Source organism: Microcebus murinus, chromosome 6 (genome assembly GCF_040939455.1).
Source record: "Microcebus murinus isolate Inina chromosome 6, M.murinus_Inina_mat1.0, whole genome shotgun sequence".
Classification (NCBI taxonomy): domain Eukaryota; kingdom Metazoa; phylum Chordata; class Mammalia; order Primates; family Cheirogaleidae; genus Microcebus; species Microcebus murinus.
In genome coordinates, this window is record NC_134109.1 from 110,392,530 (window position 1) to 110,411,005 (window position 18,476).

At 51.1% G+C, this 18,476-nt stretch overlaps 1 long non-coding RNA gene across 1 annotated transcript; it reads left to right on the forward strand.

The window, feature by feature from the left end:
• Window positions 1-596: 596 nt before the first annotated feature.
• On the forward strand, window positions 597-16,781 carry LOC105854825 (uncharacterized). The gene is made up of 3 exons (XR_012919657.1): window positions 597-1,062; window positions 2,234-2,346; window positions 16,415-16,781. It is a non-coding gene; the product is annotated as an uncharacterized LOC105854825 (long non-coding RNA).
• The last annotated feature ends 1,695 nt before the right edge of the window (window positions 16,782-18,476 follow it).

Consider the following 18,476-nt stretch of genomic DNA (forward strand, 5'->3'; position numbering starts at 1 on the left):
GTGGGGAAGAGCAATTTCCAGAGCAAGACACATGGAGTGGGACCCGTGATGGCATTAGAAACGCCGCGCTGTGCGCAGGCCGCTGTTCCGGGCGTCAGCGTGTTACCTGGCGAGTGGGCAAGGCGACCTCGGACGCTGAGCGGGACGGAAGGTACCCGGAGAGGAGAGGCAGCCCGCGCCGCCGCTGGCTGTCGAGCTCCGTGGTGACTCGTATTTGTGGGTTACTTGAATGCATGTGTAAATATTTTTAAGATCACGAGGTCACGAAAGCGAATTCCCGCCCACGACTCGGCAGGCCCGCGTAGCTCCCTGGCCCGTGGGCCCCGCCAGCGCCTGCGGGCTGCCCCCGCCCTCAGCCGCTCTCCCGAGCACTCTCCGCGGTCCGACCTAAGGCCACGCAGCCGTCAGCTCTGTGGGCACAACCTTCCATCAGCCGTTCTCGCTCTGATCCCATCAGCTTTGTCATGGCTGCTCCCGCGGCAGCAAGAAGCCAAGAGCGGGGGACAGGTCGGGCGGCCGGGAGTCCCGCCTCTCAGGCCACAGCCCCCTAGGGCCCGTAGAAACTGCTTCTTTCCAGAATCACGCAGCCATAAGTCTGCTGCTCTCTGCGGAAGAAAGAGCCTGAACCAGCTCTGTCCTGTGTCTGGCGGGCTGGGCGACAAGGGAGGAGAGGCCTGGCCCTGCACTCAGGAGTCTGTCGGCGGCCTTGGAGGCTCCCCTGGCGCGACAGGCGGCGCCAGAGTGCAGACACTGGCAGGACTGGGCGCCGAGCCTCAGGGAGGGACAGTGACTGCCCCGGCCCGAGCCAGTCTGCAAGACCCAGCCCCACGCTCCCACCCCAGCTCTGAGGTCTGGCTTCTCTGCGTCCTTCCTGAGCGGCTCCCAACGGCAGAAGAAAGTCCAGAGGCGCCGGCAGAAGGCGACGGGCAGGGCGCAGGGCCAGGGGAAGGCGGAGTGCGCACGTCCCCGCAGCGGCCCAGAGAAAATAGTGATTTTTCTGGCCAGTAAAGCCAAATTCCATGAAAGCTACAACTCCAGACTGAGAGAGTCCATCAGTGTTTCGTAAGTATTTGAAAGTGCCCGGTTGATTATCACCCTGCAATGGCTGTGGCCCTGGGTTTGAGGGGCAGGGACAGAGCCCAGCCCCTACCATGCCATGAAAGCCCCAGAGCCACGTAGCCACCATTCCAGGCTGCTTGTGTTTGCGTTGGCTTCTGAAAGGACACACAGGAAACCAAAAGCAGGGCTCGCCTGGGGGAGGGAAGGAAGGCCTTTTACTCTCTACAGCGTTATCTTGCTGGAATTTTGAAACATGTGACTGTGCTGCCTTTGCAAAATAATAAAGGAGATGTTGACGCTGTCCTGGGACCGCTGCCTCGCTGGCCCTGCTCCGGTGCGGCGGGGACACGGGGGAGGTACCGGCGCAGGCCCCGCCCAGACAGCCCGGGAGGCCGGGAGAGCAGGTGCCTCTGCCGCGCTCACACAGCTCCTGGCTGCGTCTCTCCCTGGAGGCCACCAGCTGTGAGGGCGCGGGGCCGCCATGAGCGCGTGCTGTCAAATAGCCCTGAGTGTGGGGGAGAGGCTCTCTGTGCCACAGGTGTGGGCCAATAGCAGGCTCATCCCGGCACGCTCGTGACAGGCGGTGGCCCCGGATGTGCTGCCGTGCTTCCCACCCACGCTGCTGGGTTGGTCTTCAGCAGCCAAAGGTCGCTTGCCTTGCCTCAGTTATGCAAGAAGTGACTTTTCTACTGCTAGGAGCTGGTTCAGCAGGACGAGCCCCCGAGTCCTGGGAGGAGAGGGCTGTCCTTTGACGTCAGTGCAGGTCAGTGGCAGGGCTGGTCCTGGAACCCAGACCGATTTATGGCATCTAAGCCGAACTTCGTTCTACAACATGTGGCAAGACCTCCTTTGCACAGATGTTCTTGGCTCTGAGGAGGTCGCTCAGCCTGCAGCCTCTCCTCCCCAGGCCTCGGCCAACAGGCAAGGAGGCTGGAGCCAGACCCTGTGCAGGTTCCTCAGGGCCTGGCTCGGTGTTGCAGAGGAACACGGCGCCCAAAGCAGCCTCTGGCCAAGTGGACATTCGTCCCAAAGCACCAGCAGCTTCTCTTTAGCAGGTCCTGGGACCCTTGGTCCTCTGTCCCCACATAACTCAGTTTCCCAATCACACTGTGTGCAGTGGGCTTGCTAGGGCTGGCCCGACAAAGACAGGGGAGTTTCTACTTCTTCTCGGCAGTCGGTGGTCAGCCTGCAGTCTCCAGAGAGTGCCAGTGGCTCAGCCCTAGGACAGCGGCTGCAATCCCAGCTGCAGGAGCACGAGGACAGAGGAGCCACACACTGGGCAGATGGGTGAGCCTTCCCTGGGGGAGGGGACTGACCTGGGCTTTAGGAGGCCGCTATGCACCATATCACATGTGCACACACATGTGCACGCCTGGGCAACACATGTGTACGCATAAGCATATCATGCATGTTTGTATATGTCTTTATATGTGCCCAATTACACACAGTACCATAGAAGATATATGCACATGAGCAAAACGTCCTCTAACACACACAGGTGGATGAGCAGTGGTGTGTAATGGTGCTTGGAGGGTCCTTGAGTCCTCAGGCAGGCAGCCTGGGGCCAGGCAGAGGCAGGGACTGGCAAACAAGGGCCTCGTCTTTCCAGCTCAGGGTCCCCCACCCACTCCAGGGTTTTCGAGGGGAGGAGGAGGGGGAGGGCCTGCACCCCTGCCTCTGGCCCTCACGCACGTGCTCACACTCCATCACACTCCTCGGTGTGGGCACAGGTCTGAGGGAGGGCCTTGTTAGACGTGTTCTGTGCTAATGACTTAGTTCCTGCGGCCCAGGCCTGCCTGCTGGACATAGGAGCCCCCCTGGTGGCCCTAGCCCAGCTCCCTGGTTCTTACCTGCTGCCTCGGCCATGCCCCTGCCCAGCCTGCCATCTTCACTCTCTGCCCCCTCCTACTCCCACCCCGCCCACCCTCAGCCCTCAGCTCTCCCATCTCTGGGGTGAGTTCCGGGGGTCTCCCTGGGTTTCCATTTGCAATGTGGGACACCCCTCCCTCCAACCTCCCAGGCCACAGACTCTTGGCTTTGAGCAGATCAAGGTGGTATCACAGCCTCTGTCCCTGCGCCCTCCAAGGACTGGATCACTGTCCCGCCGTGTGTCGGCGGGCAGAGTTCAGAGGGGTGACTTGGTACCCCCCATTCCACACTCTCAACAGACTGCGGTTGGAACTTCTATTCCTATTTTGTTAGCAGTGGTGGAGTGGGAAGGAACATCTGGTCACAGAGTCCAGGCTGCGAGTCATATGTATCCAAACGCCTTCTCTCTCTCTCGGTCTCTGCCACCCTCTCTATGTGCCTCAGACACGTGTCCCAAGCCTGCCCCTCCTGCAGTCTCCGCCACCCGGGAAGTGCGCGTCCATCCACCAGCCCTCTTGACTCCTTCTCCCAAGTCCTGTCTGCCTTCGGCTCTCTCTTCACCTCTCCTTTCTCCCTGTCCACGTTGCCTCTGTCCTGTCCTAAGCCACTGTTATGTCTCCCCAGGGTGACTGCAATAGCCCCTGCCAGCTGCTCGGAGCCCCCCCAGCCCGAAATCTCTCCCAGCCAAGCGGGGAGAGCTTTCAAGCCATAAATCAGACTTCATTTCACCACCACCTCTTCTTAGAAACTGACACTCCCCCCCAGCTCCTAGGGCAGCTTCTAGCACCTGTGAGGTCTCTCCAGGGCAGTTCATCCCACATCCCCCCGGCTCCCCGCTTCCAGCCACACTGGCCACCTGGCCTCAGGGCCTTGTCCAACCGAGCCTCCACCTGGAGTACTCCCTGCTCTGCACACGGCAAGTTCCCACTGCAGGCCTCAACTCAGAAAGGCCCTGCCTTTCCCCTGAAAGAGGCCTTTCTGGAACCCCCGATCTGGAAAGGTCCTCTATTTCTTTCTCATTCTACGCTGTTCTTTTCCTTTAGAGCACTTATCCTACCTTATTATATATATTTATTCATGCATTTATTTTTCTAATATCTGTCTCTTGCACCAGATATTAGTCCTGAGAAAGAACCAATGTCTGTTTTGCTGACTACTAGAGCACAGTGCCTGGCTAAGTAGTTGCTCCAGAAACGCAGGAATGACTGAATGAACGGCGAGCTGGCGGCTAGCGCCTCTTCAGCAGGAACAAGAGGAACACAGGTGCCCACAGAAGAAGGGAGTCAGGAGAGGGAGGCAGCCTGGATCCGCAAAGACAGGCCCCTGGCTCTGGGCTGGAGCTGGGGAGCAGTGGAAAGAGCCCTGGGGCAGCCCTGTGGGCCACAGGGTCAGCCGCAGAGGGAGGGCGGGCTGCGGGCTGCGCGCCCCGGCAGGCGGCCTCGTTGCTGCAGATTTGTATTCCCCCCGACTTTTATTTCAGGCCTTGTTTATTTCTCCTTAAAAAGCGGCTGCTAGGCCAAGAGTCGTACCCGAATTAGCTGCGAGTGTGTAATTTTACAGCTATTACCCGGTGGTTCTGTGACTTGGGTAATAATGAGGGAAATATAAACAAACAACGGCAAAGGCAGTTTAGCAAGGAGGCCTCCTAGATGTCTCCCTTTCCACGTGGAACAAGTCCCCTCCCTTCCCTGTCCCCATTCCTAGCCCACCCTCCCTCACCTCAGGCCCAGGAACCCCCTCGCTGCCCCTCCCTCCTTGAGCAAACAGGCATCAAGAGGCACAGCCCATCCCACCCAGGCCCCCAGCTCCCTCCACAAAGACAAACAAAGGGAGCCTAGTTACATGGGTTTCCCTTCTCTGGAGGCTAATGGCACTGGAGCACTGTGACATTTCGCTCTGTCTCCTCCATTATTCTTGCTTATTATCTGACTGCTGCTGAGCTCTGGGCTGAGGCTGGCACTGACCGCATCCCCTCCCCTCCCCTCTTTGCCTCTGTCCCTTTGCTCTCCCCACACCCAGCCCGCTCCATCTCCTGGGGGCGGGTGGGGGGCAGCGAGCTTGAGCTGTCCCCATCCCTGGGCCCTCTGAGGGAAGCAGCACCCAGCAGAGGTCTGGGCTGGGTGGGGCTGCCTCAGTCCCCAGGACCCTGCGTCTTGCCTCAGTTCAGCCGCAGCCTCGCAGAAAAGGCCTCTGAAGTGTCCCTGTCTGCTCTGTGCCTCAGTTTCCCTATGGCTGTACCATGAACTGGTGGGAATCGATCCCCAAAGGTTCCTCCCGGTCCAACATTGAAGGGGAAGGCTTGAGGGGAGGGGCGCAGGCCGTGGGTACCCGCCCGAGGGGTGGGCTTGCGCTGGGGTGGGGCGGGAGCGAGCACTGGAGGGCCACAGGAGGACAGCGGCCTGGACTCCAACACACAGTCTTTGAAGACGCCGACGTTGTTTTTCTTCCAAATAATCTTCATTTTTTAAAAAATTACAATAAAGCAAGCAAAAAACATCAAACTTCCCCTCGTCTCCCCTAGAGGCAGCTCTGCGAGTAGCTTGCTGTGTCCACTGCCAGCATTTTCTGAGGCGTATTTGTTCTATAGATTCTTATACACAGGCTTTTTTAAAACACAGAATGGGGTCACAGCGCACCTATCCACCGGCGCTTGCTTTCCCTCACAGACGCCTCCAGGTCAGCACGTAGGGGTCGACCCATGGCTAAGTGGCCGCGGGGCCGCTGTGCTGCCGGGCCACCAGCCTGCGCAGGGGCCTGTGCTGTCTCCAGTTTGGGGCTGTAGCAGTTTTTCGGGCTATAAATAATACTTACCTAACAACCCCAAAGCATAGTGTCTTAAAACAGCATTTATTAGGTCCTGAGCCTTCAAGGAAGCCAGAGGATTGGCTAGGGCTGCAGGTCCTGCCATTGGGGGCCTGCCCTGCGATGACACAGGCCTTTTCCCAGTGGTCTCCGCCCTGCAGCCGGCTGGCCTGGGCTCATCCTCAGGGGGTAGCAGGTTGCCCAGAGAGTGGATGGCAACGTGCCAGAATTCTTTAGGTCTACATGTGCGACTGGCACATGGTCATTTCCGCCATATCCCACTGGCCAACGCTAGTCAGTGGCCAGTCCAGATTCAAGGGGAGTAGAAGCTGGTTCCACCTGTTAACGGACTGAGCTGCAAAGTGACATTGGAAAGGGGTAGATACAGGGAGGTGTGGAGGATCAGGACGGTCTTTGTGATTGATCTGCCAATGAGGCTGTCACAAGCATTCCATAGCGAGCAACTTTGTGCCCACTTCTCTCCGTTCCACCAGGCTGGCATTCCTGTAGATGTCAAGGGGGAGGGGGTTAGGGGTTACTAAGGCTCTTGCATTCTTGAGGGATGGTGTTATTAACTGCAAAATTACTCCCCCAAATTGTCACTGGGAGTGAACTTCCAAAGTAGATAAATTGGATGAAGGATGGAAAATCTTTACAGAGCCTTCCAGACTCAACTGATTCACTCCAAGGCCTGTTATTGACACCTGCCAACCTCAAAAGTCCAGGGAAAAAATAATGATAACGATCATCATAGAAGACTCAGGGAGCCCAACTAGGTGGTGACTCAGCACCCCTGCCTCTGGGTCCAGAGCCCGCCTTCCTAGCCTCAGTCCTGACAGTTAGGTCTTTGATCCATGTTGAGATCATTTTTGTGTATGGTGTGAGGAAAGGTGTTCTACTTCATTCTTTTGCATGTGGGTACCCAGCTGTCCCAGCATCACTTGTCACAAAGATTGCCCTTTCCCCACCGAATGGTATTGGCTCTCTTTTTGAGAATCAATTGACCATAGATGTGATGGTTTCCTTCTGAATTCCCCTGTCTATTCCATTGATCCATGTCTGTCCTTATGCCAGCAGGACAAAGTCTCCTGCACTCCACCTGTTCTGCCTCCCTCCTCTCGACCCCTGGCAACCACTTGTCTTTTAATGTCTCTATGGTTTTGCCTTTTCCAGAATATCATATAATTGGAATTACATAATATGTAGCATTTTAAGATTGGCTTCCTTCACTTAGTAGTATGAATTTAACATTCCTCCATATCTTTTCATGGCTTGATCACTCGCTTCTTTTTTTCTTTTTTTTTTTTTTTATTTTAGTGTATTCTGGGGATACAAGTGAGGGTTACATATGTTGCCCATGCGCCTCCTCCCCTCTCAAGTAAGAGCTTTAGGCGTGTCCATCCCCCAAACGTTGCACATCTTACTCATTGTGGTTGTATATGCTCATCCCCTCCTCCCTCTCCCACCCTTCCGACACCCGATAAATGTTACTCCTATATGTCCACTTAGGTGTTGATCCGTTAATACCAATTTGCTGGTGAGTACAATTTGCTGGTGGTGCTGGTGCTGGTGCTGGTTTTTCCATTCTTGAGATTCTTCACTTAGTAGAATGGGTTCCAGCTGTATCCAGGAATATACAAAAGGTGCTATATCACCATTGTTTCTTAAAGCTGAGTAGAACTCCATGGTATACATATACCACATTTTATTAATCCACTCATGAATTGATGGGCACTTGGGTTGTTTCCACAACTTTGCAATTGTGAATTGTGCTGCTATAAACGTTCGAGTGCAGGTGTCTTTTTCATAAAGTGGCTTTTGTTCTTTTGGGTAGATGCCCAGTAGTGGAATTGCTGGATCAAATGGTAGATCGACTTGTATCGCTTTGAGGTATCTCCATATTGCTTTCCGCAGAGGTTGAACTAGTTTGCAGTCCCACCAACAGTGTAGGAGTGTTCCTCCCTCTCCACATCCATGCTAGCATTTGTTGTTTGGGGACTTTTTGATAAAGGCCATTCTCACTGGATGTAAGTGATACCTCATTGTGGTTTTCATTTGCATTTTCTTGATGATTAGAGATATTGAACATTTTTTCTTATGTTTGTTGGCCATTATTCTGTCTTCTTTTGAGAAGTTTCTGTTCATGTCCTTTGCCCAATTTTTGAAAGGGTTGTTTGATTTTTTTCTTGCTGATTTTCCTGAGTTCTAAATAGATTCTAGTTATCAGCCCTTTATCGGATGTGTAGCTTGCAAAAATCTTCTCCCATTCTGTGGGTTGTCTGTTTGCTCTCTTGACAGTTTCTTTGGCTGTGCAGAAGCTTTTTAATTTGATCAGGTCCCATTTGTTTATTTTTGTTGCTGTTGTGATTGCCTTTGGGGTCTTCATCATAAATTCTTTGCCTAGGCCAATGTCTAGAAGAGTATTTCCAACATTTTCCTCTAGAATTCTAATAGTTTCACACCTAAGGTTCAAGTCTGTTACCCAGCATGAGTTGATTTTTGTGTGAGGTGAAAGGTGTGGGTCTTGTTTCAGTCTTCTACACGTGGCTATCCAGTTTTCCCAGCACCATTTATTGAATGAGGATTCTTTTCCGCAGTGTATGTTTTTGTCTGCTTTGTAGAAGATTAGTTGGCTATATGAGGATGGTTTTATGTCTGGGTTCTCTGTTCTGTTCCACTGGTCAATGTCCCTGTTCTTGTGCCAGTAAAAAGCTGTTTTAATTACTATAGCCTTGTAGTATAGTTTGAAGTCTGGTAAATTGATACCTCCTATTTTGTTTTTATTGCCTAGGATTGATTTTGCTATACGGGGTCTTCTCTGGTTCCATATGAAGCGTAAAATTATTTTTCCTATATCTGTGAAAAATGATGATGGTATTTTGATAGGGATTGCGTTGCCTCTGTAGGTCACTTTGGGTAGTATAGACATTTTAATAATGTTGATTCTGCCAACCCATGAGCATAGTATATTCTTCCATCTGTTTATGTCCTCTGCTATTTCCTTCTTCAGTGTTTCATGGTTCTCCCTGTAGAGGTCTTTTACCTCCTTAGTTAAATATATTCCAGGGTATTTTATTTTCTTTGTTGCTATTTTGAAGGGAATTGAGTCTTTGATTTGGTTCTCACTTTTACTGTTGTTGGCGTATATGAATGCCTCTGATTTTTGTGTATTGATTTTGTATCCTGAGACTTTATCAAATTCATTTATCAATTCAAGGAGTCTCTTGGTTGAATCCTTGGGGTGTTCTAGGTATAATATCATGTGATCAGCAAAGAGTGAGAGTTTGATCTCTTCTGCTCCCATTTGGATGCCCTTAATTCCAATCTCTTGTCTGATTGCTGTAGCGAGGACTTCCAGCACTATGTTGAGCAGAAATGGAGATAGTGGGCAACCTTGTCTTATTCCTGTTCTAAGTGGGAATGTTTTCAATTTTTCTCCATTCAGTATGATATTGGTTGTGGGTTTGTCATATGTCGCTTGTATCATTTTTAGGTAAGCCTCATCTATGCCTCTTTTGTTGAGAGGTCTTATCATAAAAAGGTGTTGAATTTTGTCAAATGCTTTCTCTGCATCTATTGAGAGGATCATATGGTCTTTGTTTTTGCTTCTGTTTATATGGTGAATTACATTTATAGATTTACATATGTCGAACCATCCCTGCATCCCTGGGATGAAGCCCACTTGGTTGTGATGAATTATTTTCTTGACAAGCACCTGGATTCAATTGGCTAGGATTTTGTTGAGAATTTTTGCATCTATATTCATAAGAGATATTGGTCTGTAGTTTTCTTTTTTTGTTGTTGTTGCATCCTTTCCTGGTTTTGGTATCAGGGTTATGTTCACTTCATAAAATGTGTTGGGGAGATTTCCAACCTTCTCAATGTTGTGGAATAATTTCTGCAGGATAGGCACCAGTTCTTCTTTGTAGATGTGGTAAAATTCACATGTTAAACCATCTGGTCCAGGACTTTTCTTTTTAGGAAGGTTTTTTATTGCTGTTTCAATTTCAGTACTTGATATTAGTCTGTTCAGGATTTCTATTTCTTCCTGGTAGAGCCAAGGGAGGCTGTGTGTTTCTAAGAAATTGTCCATTTCCTCCACACTTTCCAGTTTGTGTGCATAGAGGTTTTTGTAGATTCATAAATTATATCTTGTATCTCCATGGCATCTGTTGTAATTTCTCCTTTATTGTTCCTGATGGAGCTTATTAGAGATTTTTCTTTTCTGCTTTTCATTAGTCTAGCCAATGGTGTGTCAATTTTATTTATTTTGTCAAAGAACCAACTTTTTGTTTTATTAATCTTCCATTTAGTTTCCCTGTTGTCAATTTCATTTAGTTCTGATTTGATCTTAATGATTTCACTTCTTCTGCTGGGTTTGGGGTTGGTCTGTTCTTCTTCTTCTTTTTTTTTTTTTTTTTTTTTTGAGACAGAGTCTCACTTTGTTGCCTAGGCTAGAGTGAGTGCCGTGGCGTCAGCCTAGCTCACAGCAACCTCAAACTCCTGGGCTCAAGCAATCCTCCTGCCTCAGCCTCCCAAGTAGCTGGGACTACAGACATGTGCCACCATGCCCGGCTAATTTTTTCTATATATATTAGTTGGCCAATTAATTTCTTTCTATTTGTAGTAGAGACAGAGTCTCGCTCTTGCTCAGGCTGGTTTTGAACTCCTGACCTCGAGTAATCCGCCCGCCTCAGCCTCCCAGAGAGCTAGGATTACAGGTGTGAGCCACTGCGCCTGGCAGTCTGTTCTTCTTTTTCCAGCTCTTTGAGATGATTCATTAAGTTGTCTATTTGTGATCCTTTCAACTTTTGGATATAGGCATTTATGGAAATAAACTTTCCTCTCAGGACTGCTTTAGCTGTGTCCCACAGGTTTTGGTAACTTGTGTCACCTTTGACATTTGGTTCAAATAATCTTTTGATTTCCATCTTGATTTCCTTGTTTATGAAGTGGTCATTCAGCAGAAGGTTGTTTAGCTTCCATGACTCTGTTTAGAAATGAGAACTCCTGTTAGGAATGATTTCTACATTTATTCCATTGTGGTCTAAAAAGATACATGGTGTAATTTCTATCTTTTTAAATTGTTTGAGACATGCTTTGTGTCTTAGGAAATGGTCAATCTTAGAGAATGACCCATGAGCTGGTGAGAAGAACATATATTCAGTGGTTTTGGGGTAGAGTGTCCTGTAAACTTCAGTCAGGCCCATTTGTTCTACTTTTTTTTTTTTTTTTTTTAGTAAACCCAAAGCCAGCAGAGATTTTTTTCTTCTTCTTTTTTTTTTTTTTTCCATCTGTTCTAGAGTTCTGTTTAAGTCCATTATTTCTTTGTTGATTTTCTGTTTGGAGGATCTTTCCTGTGCTGTCAGTGGGGTGTTAAAGTCTCCAACTATTATGGTGTTGTTATTTATCCATTTGTTTAGATCAAGTAGAGTTTGCTTTATGAATCTGGGTGCACCAAGTTAGGGTGCATATATATTTAGAATTGTTATGTCTTCTTGTTGAACTGTACCCTTCACCATTATATAGTGACCTTCTTTGTCTTTTATTACTTTTGTTGATTTAAAAACTAAGTTATCTGTAATCAGCACCGCCATGCTAGCTTTCTTTTGGCTTCCATTTGCTTGAAATATTGTTCTCATCCCTTTTACCTTTAGTCTAACTGCATCCTTGCAGATTAGATGTGTTTCCTGAAGGCAGCAGATACTTGGCTTGTGTTTTTTTATCCATTTGGCCAGCCTGTGTCTATTGAGTGGGTAGTTCAAGCCATTCACATTTATTGAGATAACTGATAGATGTGGCAGATTTCTGTTCATTATGCTGGGTTAAACTTTGTTGCTTTGTTTTCTCTCTTCAGCCATTGTGGTATCTGGGCTTTGATCTTTGGCTTTGAGTAGATTTACATTCATGAGTGTTTATTGTGCTGATCTGTGGGTAACACTGTTTTGAGTACTTCTTGAAGGGCTGGTCTTGTCTTGGTGAATTCCCCCAGTCTTTGCTTATCTAAGAATTCTTGATTTCTCCTTCATATACAAAACTTAGTTTTGCAGGGAATAAGAATCTAGGCTGGACATTGTTCTGTTTCAGAAGAGTGAGAATGGGGGCCCAGTCTCTCCTTGCTTATAAAGTCTCAGTAGAGAAGTCTGGTGTTATTCGAATTTGCTTTCCCTTGTATGTTACTTGCTTCTTTCATCTTATAGCTCTTAGAAGGGCCTCTTTAGTTGATATTTTGGTCAGTCTGATGACTGCATGTCATGACATCTTCTTGTTTGCATTGAATCTCCCAAGGGTCCTCTGAGCTTCTTGAACTTGTATGTTGAGATTTTTTAGCAAGGCCTGGGAAATTTTCCTGTATTATATCTTCAAATAGCTTGTCCAACCCTTGAGTGTTTACTTCTTCCCCTTCTGGTAACCCTATGACTCTCACATTAGGTTTCTTCACATAATCCCACATCTCTTGTAGGACTTGCTTTTTTCTCTTGTTTCTCTGCTCTATCTCTGTGATTGATTTATTTAATTGGAAGGTGTTATCTTCAATGTCTGAGATTCTTCTGTTTGATCTACCCTGTTCTTGAGTCTTTCCACTGTGTTTTCTAGTTCCCTGAATTGATTCTTCATTTCTAGGAGTTCGGTTAAACTTTTCTTCATTGTATCAATTTCTTTAGTGAATTTTTGTTCCAGGTCCTGAAGTCTTTTTGTGTTTTCTTTATGTTGGTTATTCGGTTGTTCTTGCAGGTCATTGAATTTTCTTATGATCCACATTTGAAATTCCTCTTCTGTCATTTTGGTTGCCTATTTTGGCTGGTGTCCATTTTTAAGGGGCTGGTGTTCCTCTTTGGGGGTGTGCTTTCCGTTTCATTCTTCATATTTCCAGAGTTTCTTCACTGATTTCTTCCCATGTTGATCAGTTGTTGCTTCTTTCCTTTAGGTTTTTGTTTGGGTATTGACACGCCTTGTTTAGTCTCTGAGCCGGTAGGTGGTGTCTGTGGGTGAGATTCGACCACTCCCTGTATGATGAGTCAGTAGGTGCCGTGAAAAGGGTGTGCAGGATGTCGTCCCTGTCAGTAGGCAGCGCTTGCTTGGAGGAACAGGCGATGCTGTTGTTTTTGGATCCTGTAACCAGCTCTTGTTCCTCTGAAGAGGCACTCTAGTGCCTCAGGTGGTCGGTGGGACCCTGGGACTTCCAGTTGTGTCCTTTTCTCCCTCTCAGTGAGGGCTGGTCTTGGAGAGAGTCTGGGCGGAGCTGGGTTGGGTAAGCCTGCCCTCAGGAAGCACCAATGCCATTAGCAGGGGTCAAAGTTCTGTTCTTTGCTTCCAGGAAAAGCTGTCAGGGAGGGGCTGGAATGGCCTCACTCAGTCAGAGAGTCTGCGTGTGGGGGTGGGGCTGTCTTAGACCTGCAGTCTGGAGCGGGCCTCGTTTCTTTCCACCCTCCCCAACTCCGCGGCTACTCCTGGGCCTCTGCCAGCAGGCCAGACCACACGCCACCAGGCCTCCCCTGACTGTGATGCTGGCCGGGAGGTTCCCTGTGCAGGGTCCACACCTGGGCTGGGCACACAGTCCCCCTTTGGGAGGAGGGTTGCCCTCTAGGACGCTGATCTGCCCCTGAAGACACACACACCTCAGTAGGCTCTGTCAGGAATACCCCTTCTGTGCCTTGGGCAATGCGAGACCTGGGTGCACGGGATCTGGTCTACAGATCTGACCTCTGGGCCCCGGAATTCAATCCCTGACCCCACCAGGGAGAGGAGTGCTGGTCCCAATTTACCCACGGGAGCCCAGGCTGGGTCTATGTCTCTCAGCCTCAGGGTTTGCCCCGTTCTCCTGGGATCACCGGGCCAGCAGCACCTGGGAGGGCTGGCGGGTGGGGAGCTCCCAGTCTGAGTTCCCCTCAGTCGACTGTAGGGCCCCAAAAGGGAAGGTTCCGTTCCCTGGAGGTGCCTCCGTCTGGTGGCTATACTGTCTCTCTCGGCAGCCACAGATAGGAATGAGGAGGGGAGAATGAGGCAATGTGGCGCCTGCCGTGTGGTTCGGGTCTGTGCACAGGGAGCCTGGTGCCGCATCCGCTACAGGCTTACTGCTTGCTGGCGGGGGCCGTCTCTGGGCTGGTGTCCACAGGTCTCTCCACCTGCTGGGGCGCCCACCAGCAGCCCCAATGCAAGGGCGGGGAGAGTTAACCGCGCCACCTACCCTTGCCGCTGGTCTCCAAGCTGCTCCGGAGGTCTCTGCTTCCAGTTCTCCTCCGCAACCTCTTCCCGTGGAGTCTCCCGTGGTCTCCAGTACCCCTCCTTCCACCCCTTGTCTGATGTGTGCTCATCTTCTTGCTTCTTTCTTCTGATTTCTCCTAGAATCTGTCTTTTCTGCAGAGACGCTCTGTCTGGCGATGCTTCTCGTCCTCCATCTTGATTCTTCCCTCACTCGCTTCTTTTTAGTGCTGAAAAATATTCCATTGTCTGGATGTACTACAGTTTATTTATCCAGTCACTTACTGAAGGACATCTTCATTGCTTCCAAGTTTTGTCAAGTATGAAGAAAACTGCTATGAACATCCATGTGTAGATTTTTGTGTAGACATAAGTTTTTGATTTATTTAGGTAAATATCAAGAAGCATTACTGCTGAATTGTATGGTAAGAAGGTGTTTAGTTTTGTAAGAAACATCCAAACTGTCTTTCAAAATGGCTGTACCTTTTTGCATTCCCACCAGCAGTCACTTGTACTTTTATATAAATTTTAAGATCATCTTGTCAGAGTCTACAAAAAGCCATGCAAGATTCTGGTAGGGATTGCATTGAATCTATATATCAATTTAAGGAGTATTGTACTCTTAACCATATTGTCTTCCAATCCATGTACATAGGATGTCTTTCCATTCATTTCAATCTTCTTTAATTCTTTCAGAATGTTTTTATAGTTTTCAATGTACAACTTTTACACCTCATTGGTTAAACTTATTCATATTTTATTCTTTTTGAAGGTATTATAATGGAATTGTTTTGATTTTATTGTTCCTTGCTAGTATATAGAAATACAATTGATTTTTAAATGTTGATCTTGTACCTTGTGCTCTTGATTGTTTAGTCCAATGTTTCCCAAATGTTTCCCAAATATATCTCACTGAGGGAAATCTTGTTCCAAGTAACATTAATTAACCTCTGCTGAACTAATGTTCCCCAGGGCACTATTGGTGAACACTAATCCAGCCCCACACAATTGCCTGGTACTTCCCCAGTGGTCCATGTGGTCTTAGGTTTTCAGGTCTTTGTTCATGCTGTGTCCTCGCTAAGTAAGGAATCTCCCCCAACCTGGTCTGCTTGTCCCTGCCAAGCTCAGCTCGCTGGGGTCTCTCCTGCTCTGTGCCCCCTTCCCTGCTGCCCACCTCCCCACCCCACTGTTGGACCACCACTTCTGCGCTGGTTTGCCCTTGTCTGTTTACATATCTGTCTCCCTCTGAGGGCTGTGAGTGCTCCGAGGACAGGCTCAGAGTAGGCAGCAATGTGCTCGTGTCATGGAGAGTTGACTAAAGGAATGACGAGAAGTGAGAGGCGGTTGCAGAGCCCCGTCTGCCTCTCCCTCCTCCCTGCCTTCCTTGCCTTCCTGGCTTGCTCTTGATCCACATACCCCATGCAGGGCCTAGTGCAGTCCCGCGTCTGGCCCTGCCAGGCTCAGAATCTCTGTTCAAATCCACACTCAGGGCCAAACATCCAGCCGCTTTTTGACCTGATATCACCAGTCCTTCTAGCCACCCCCAGCTCTAGCCAGAAGAACCTCCTGGGAGGGCTCAGGGCTTGCTTTCCCATGGACAGCAGTGGCAGACCGGGGAATTCCATTCTATCCTCCTTTGCTTCTTGGAGCCTACCCACGGCCACTGTCCGCCAGCATCACCCTGGCCAGCCCTGTGTGTCTGGAAGGGAAGGTAGGGCATGGCAAGTTGTCCCCATGCATCTGTCAGAGGCGGCATTCAGTGGGCGCCAGAGATAGAAGCCTCAAGGCACAGGGGCAGGCAATGTGCTAACTGTATATCTGGTATGCAACTCTCGTGGGGTATTAGTGCCAAAGGCCCCTTTTGAGCTGGTTTGGGAACCACCCTGGGGAAGTCACAGGCCATGTGGCCACTGACCACCCCCTCCACTCCAGCCAGGCCAGGCTCCTCCCGCCAGGCCAGGCTCCTCCCGCCCCTCTCCCCATCCTCCCACTCCTTCAGGGCCCCTTCTCCTGGAGCCTGCCCAGGTGAGCTCAGCTTGCTCTATGCACAGCCTCTCCATCCAGCCTGCCCCGTGAGCCCCCAGAAGACAGAGCTAAGCTCCCTGCAGCCTCCCCTCAATCCTGGCCTCCATGCTGGGCACACTGGAACAGCTAGGGGTTCCTGGGGGCTTTAGTAGTCCTATCATGGTACACAGCAAATAAGACCTGTTGTTATTGTGTCAGAGAACAAAGTCTTTATACTATACTCATCACCTCGGGTGACCCTACAACCATATGAAGTTAGCGCCACTGATATCCCATTTTACAGAAGAAGAGGGCTCGAGATCTGGTCTCTGAGGTGCTCAAGGAGGAGGGACCAAAGGGCCAGTGAGGTGAGGCAGTCTCTCTCAGTTCCCCTGCCCCTGAACACTCACAGTCCTGGCACACAGTGGGTGCTCAATAAATGTTGACCAGGGAGTGACAGCATGTATGAAACCCTCAGGTCTGAGGTCACAGGATCAGCGGCCAGCCCCCGACGGAGATGCGGAGATGCGCGGCCGGCGGTGCCGGGAGGGCCAGCGCGGGCACCGGGAGGCCTTATTGGGACGGACGCATGCGGGGCCTTCGCCACCTTCCCAAACCCCGCCAGGCAGAGTAGCGGCCGCTGTCCGCCCAACCGCGCCGGGAGCAAGCCTTTGTCAGCAGAGGCTGCCCTTGAAAGCCCTGATTGTCAAGCACGGTCCCATCAAAGGGGCCAAAAGACGGCGCCCCCACCCCGCTTGGCCCCAGCAGGCTCGGCTGGCTCCCCACGATGACTGGCGAGTGTGTATTTTAAATGCAGCTGAAAATAAAAATTATTTACACTCCCCAGCCAAGCTGGCAGGCCGCTGTGAAGAGTGCGCTGCCGGCGCCCTCCCCTGTCCCTCCCTCGCCGATTCAGGGCCATAAACGCGCCGACAGGGTTATAATAACCTTCCTCCCGCTCCTGGGCTCCCGTCTTGGCCTCTCACGCGCGCGCGCTGTGAGGGATAATTTTTTATTATTCTGCCATTAGCAGAGAATAGAGAGTTTGATGGGGGAATAAAATGTCAAATCATTTAGAAATAGAGGACAAGAAAACAAGCTGGCAGCTTCTGTTTTCCCACGTCAGCAGCAGCCGTGGGATGTCACCCTCACACACAGGGCTTTGGAAACTTCTCTTCCCATCTCTCCGCCTCCCCACTCCATTTTGTTCCCACTTTCTGTCTCAAGGGGTCAGAGCCAAGTCCACGGGGCTGGCGGCTCCCCTCGGGGCGTGTGGCGTCCTCCGGCCGGACTGACGCGGGCTCTGCCCTGCCGGGCATGCCTGGCGAGCAGATGCGGACGCCGCAGTCTGCCGGCTTCCTGTCCATGAGGAGGTGAGGGCAGCCAGGGGTCTTTGGAACAGCTCGGCCTCACGGACACGTGGGGACAGACTGGGTGCAGGGCCCGGAGCCGCGACGGCACGCAGGCTGGAGTCCCAGAAGCAGGAGCCAGGCCCAGCAGAGTCGAAGTGGGGGCCTGCGGAGCCCCAGCAGAGCCTTGGCAGGGGGGAGAAGGGCGCTGTGGGGCAAAGGGCATCTGCCTTCCCCGCGGTGTGGGCGGGGGCAGTGAGGTGTCCCCTCCATACAAAAGGGACTTTCCAAAGAGGCTGGATTAAGAAGGCTGCGGGTGGGCAGAGCATCCTCCCAGCCAGCATCTAGGTGAAGAGAGGGCTTGGCTCATGGCTCCAGCTCGAGGACCAGGAGGAAATGTCTTAGGGAGGTCCCTGGTATAGCTCAGCAGGCTCTGAAAACAACAGGGCGCCTGCAGCCTTCTTAATCCAGCCTCTTTGGAAAGTCCACCCTCTGGGTCTGCCCACGGCCTAGCTGCTCCCCCCGCCCTGGCCCCTTCTGGCCCTGGTGGAGACGGGGCTGAGATGCCCTCTCTGTCGTGTGCGACAGTGGAGTGAGGAGGCTGGCACCCCCGGGAGGGAGCTGAGCCTCTCCTTGGAGGTGCCCTGCACTGTCAACCCTGAGCCCTGAGGCAGAGTGCTTATAGCCACCCCTGCGCTGTGAAGGCCCAGGCTGGAGTGATCAGAGGGCTTCCTGCAGGGCTTTGGGCTTCCAAGAGGAGGGGCAGGAAGAGGCTCAAGGCCTCCCCTCGTGCCTCCAGAGGCACCACTCACAATGTGGCCATCCCAGATGTGTGCCTTGACCATGAGAATTTTGGGCAGATGGCAGAAAAGCATCTGGAGGGAAGACGCCCTTCGCTGGTTCTTGCCAAGGCAGCCTATGGCCTAGAGGTGGTGCTGCAGGTGTGGCAGGGAGGGGACTATGGGAGCCAGGGGTCGGTGGGACTCAGACAAGCCCAGGGCCTGCAAGGGAAGCATGTCTCAGTCTTGCTGGAGTGAAGGGCCAGCTGGGGCCGGAGGGGCAGCCCCGCACACAGCATGCTCCTGAGGCTGGCACACGTGCACACACATGGTTGCAAAGGGAGGTGTGAAGTGGCCCGTGGGCACTGAGCCTGCACTGCTCTAGCTCCTGCAGAATGCGCCATCCTGCCAT